At 49.2% G+C, this 4233-nt stretch overlaps 1 pseudogene; it reads left to right on the forward strand.

Annotated features, from left to right (window-relative positions):
* The first annotated feature begins 2176 nt into the window (after window positions 1–2176).
* On the forward strand, window positions 2177–2357 carry LOC119966730 (annotated as a pseudogene).
* Window positions 2358–4233: the final 1876 nt, after the last annotated feature.

Consider the following 4233-nt stretch of genomic DNA (forward strand, 5'->3'; position numbering starts at 1 on the left):
GCGTTAATGATGCGGACTTGGTTAAACAGGGCAGAATTTGAAGATGATACTAAATTTGGAAATGTGATAAACCGTCACGAGGGTGGAAACGTACTTCAGGAGGACATAGGCAAACTTGTGAAATGGATAGACACATAGCAGATGAAACTTTACAGGGAACACAGTGTGAAGTGATTCACTTTCACAAGAAGAATAAGGAGAGACAAAATAAACTAAATGATACAGTTTTAAAGATGATGCAGGAACAGAAAGATCTGAAGCTGCCTGCACGTAAACCTTCAGCCAAATTGAGAAGGATGTTGAAAAGGAATTTGGGATGCTTGTCCTTATTAGAGTACAAAAACAAGAAAGTTATGTTGAACCTTCGTAATGCTGGTTCGCCCCACACTATAGCAAGTATTACATGGCCTGGGCGAGGTCGCAAAGGAGATTTACTAGATTTCAGGCTCCAGTTGCATGGAGAGGCCTGGGTTTCTTCTCCTGAAAGCAGAAAAGGTTGAAGGAAGATTTGATGTTGATTTTCAAAACCATGACAGAGTAAATAAGGAGACACTGGGCTGGATTCTCCGTTCCTGAGACTAGTGTTGACATCGGTGCACGATTCGTGGAGTTCCACAACAGCAAACCTGGCGACGCACCTGGACAGATTCAGCGACTGTTGAGGAGCTAGCCACATGGAACACAATCAATTCCAATGATAAATGGTGCCAATTCGCGAATGACACACAGGAAGCCAACAAGCTGCAACTGCATATACACACTGCACTCCCCACACACACCATCCCAGCCAACGCGATGACACCGAGGAGAGCAGTACTAAGATATACGGATGCCAAGCTGGAGACCCTCCTGGACGCGGTGGAGGAGAGGCGGGTGACCCTGTACCCTGGCCAGGGAAGGAGGCCGCCACCCATTGACAGATTGCCAATGCATGTACAAAGCCTTGGGCATTCTGTGCAGGTGCTGGCCGAGGTCCAGGGCAGGGTTGCCCTCTCATAGGCAGCCATGTGCGAGAGCCACCTGGAAATTGCAGTGGCACTTCTGAGTGTGGCCCCGTCACCGCAGGCCATGGCTGAGAACGTTGGCAGCATTGCCCAGGTGCTGGCTGACATGGTGCAGGCACAGAGGGAGGTGGCCCAGTCCCAGACGTAGATGGCACTGTCAGTGGCTCATGTGACGCAGACCCAGAAGGTGGTGGCACAGTCAATGGGTGATGTGGCACAGTCCCAGATGGAGATGGTCCACTCCCTGTGCTCCAGGGCCACGAGCATGTAGACTCTGCTCAAGACCAGAGTGGGCCTCCAGGACTGGCAGCGACAGGTGATGGAAGAGCTACAGGGGATGGTTCTGCTCGCATATCTGTCCCATGGAGTAGCCCGCACCCCCCCCCCCCCCCCCCCCCCACACACACACACACACTCCTGGTGGGTAGCAGGCAGAACAAGGCGGCACACAACAGGCGGGACACCCAAGCTGCTGCCAAGATACGGTGTCCATGCCCCTGGCCGGTTTCCGCCACCCCTCAGTCGGTGAACCTGGAGGTGATCACTGCATCCCGTGTGCATTGGCCCTGCCGCACCCATCGTGCGGCCTCCCATGCCAGCCTGCATCCCATGTCCTGTCCAGGAGCCTCGTGCGTGATGTCAGTACCAGGTGGCGGCATGCTGATGCCGCACATGGTTACTCCCCTGGTTGTCCCCCCAGCGCCCCTCCACCCCCATGGTGGCCTACCCCTGCGGAGGGTCCCCCACCCTCAGCCGAGGGACCTCAACCCCCGCCAAGCATGGGGGAAGCAAGCCCAGTGTCCCCGGGCTCGTTTCCTGTGAGTAAAGGTGGTTACTCACCTCCTCCGCTCCCCACAGGATCATGGTTTTCAATAGGAGTACTAATCGGTGCCAGCGTGACCACTTGCTGGGGAGGCGGCTGAATGATGGGAGGCCGTTGGATATGGGGTGGCTCCCGTTAATTGCCTGGAAATAGGGCTTAAGTGGTGATATTTGGTTTCTCGCCACACTAAGGCGAGATCCCAGTTTTGTCTACGGGAGCGGGCCGGTTGCATCACAAACTGTTTGGCATCCGGCGTGGGTTCTCGTTTTCGGCCTCTCCCACTATTCACCGGCCTCGTTTTGCTCGAGCGGGAGTGTAATGAGGCAGGAGAATTGTGTCCTAAGTCTCAAAATGGGAGAATTCCACCCATTGTTTCTGTTCTTACCAGTTTAATATCTGATACATTTCCTATCTGAGCCCAAATATTAAATTAAATTTTGGAACAGGGAGATGGGACAGGGACTTGCTCCTTCCACTCCAAGCATCAAGCACGCTTGGCCAAACTGGAGGTCAAATCTGGTACAGACTATTTGCTTCAACGTACAGTTCACGTGAAAGCGGGTGGTCGAGGAAGACACGAGCCAGAGCAGGAATTTGTGGGTTATCACTTCTGAGCCTATTAGCTAAGATCAACATAGAATTCTTATGGTGCAGAACAAGGCCATTCACCCCATTGAGTCTGTACCAACCCTCTGAAAGGCCGCTGTACCTCGGCTCACTCCCCTGCAACTCCGCCTAACCTTTGGACATGAAGGGGCAATTTAGCATGGCCAATCCATCTCAGGAAACCACAACACCCGGAGGAAATCTCTGCAGATGTGGGGAGAAACTGCATACTCCGCACAGTCACCCAAGGCCGGAATTGAACCCGGGTCCCTGGTGCTGTGAGGCAGTAGTGCTAACTACAGTGCCACCATACCACCCTTAAGAGTCAATTAAGCCTCAGATGAGGTGCAATCAGCTTGGATCTTGCATGTCTCTCTTGTGGAGACCATGAATTGGATTCAATTTTAATTTGAATTGGCTTTTGGAGCAAACAATGAGATCGATTAAGGGATTGCCCTATCCACGTGTGCATTGGCTTTGTAACTTTAAGGACGGGATAAAAACATTTTTAAAGTCTGTTCTTATCAGTTTAATATCTGATTTGAGGTGTCACAGTCACTGCCTCGGGGCGCCGAGGACCTGGGTTCGATCCCGGGCCACTGTCCTTGTGGAGTTTGCGCATCCTCCCCGTGCCTGCGTGGGTCTCACTCCCACAACCCAAAGATGTGCAGTGTAGGGTGGATTGGCCACATTAAATTGCCCCTTAATTGGGGAAACAAAGAATTGGCACTTTAAATTTTTATTTTAAAAAAGTGTAATATCTGATACGTTCCCTATCTGGGGAAAGGGGGGGGGGAGGCAGAATTAGGCTATTGAGTTGAATGATCAGTCACGAACATAATGAATGGCAGAGCAGGCTCGAAGGGCCAAATGGCCTCCTCCTTCTCCTATTTCTATGCTTCTAGAAGATAAAAACGAAAGAGCATATCCAGCACGCACAACACTAAACGAATATAATCTTGTGCTACTTTCAGGAAAACTGTTTTTCCTTTCAATAGTACGAGCTCACCCACTGTGAAGCTATTCAGCTCGAGCTGACACAATGCTCCTCACAACAGACAGAAAAAACATCTCAGGAATTCTTCACAGTAATTGAATAATTCAATATAAAATGATGTGAGTGTAAGCAGCAAGAAAGAAAATCATCTTTTATTTAGTAGTGGAGTGGAGAAATAATATTTTACGGCCACAGGGTATTGCAGCGCCATTCATTAAATATTTACCGCACGCAATTTTTTCTCTCTCTGTTTTTGAGTTATCTTTGCTTCAGCTAGAAGAGAACTTGAGCTCCATCTTCACAGCACAAATTAGTTTCACAGATTTCTCTGTACTAATGAGGTCTGGAGGAATTATTTCCCGTGGTGCATCTGACTGACTATGTATCAGTGTCCTTATTAGTTCGAATTAGCTTAGGTTTTAAGTCAATAATTGGTTCGGAATGCAGGTCATCAATTGCTCGCCCAGAACAAAAATCTCTTTTATTCTCAATTCATGTTTCGCTGGTACGTAGTCGTACTTTTAATAGAATTCGCTGTAAAAAAAAAATAGCACAGCGATGGTGCAACAGAGACACTTGCTGTTAGTTTGATCATTCCTGCTCTGTATTCAGTCGGTGCAGCTGCCTGCTCAGGTCTCTCCTTGACATCAGCTTTCGCCCAGATTCCAATCTACCTCATCTCTGCAGGCAATGCCTGTTAACAGGTCTTGCTGCTGACGACAGTGAAGTGCCTCACAGCTGTGCGTGGAGATATGAAAAGGGTAAATGAAAACATTTTAAAAATATATAAATTTATTTCCCAA

This window comes from Scyliorhinus canicula, chromosome 5 (genome assembly GCF_902713615.1).
Source record: "Scyliorhinus canicula chromosome 5, sScyCan1.1, whole genome shotgun sequence".
Taxonomy (NCBI): Eukaryota; Metazoa; Chordata; class Chondrichthyes; order Carcharhiniformes; family Scyliorhinidae; genus Scyliorhinus; species Scyliorhinus canicula.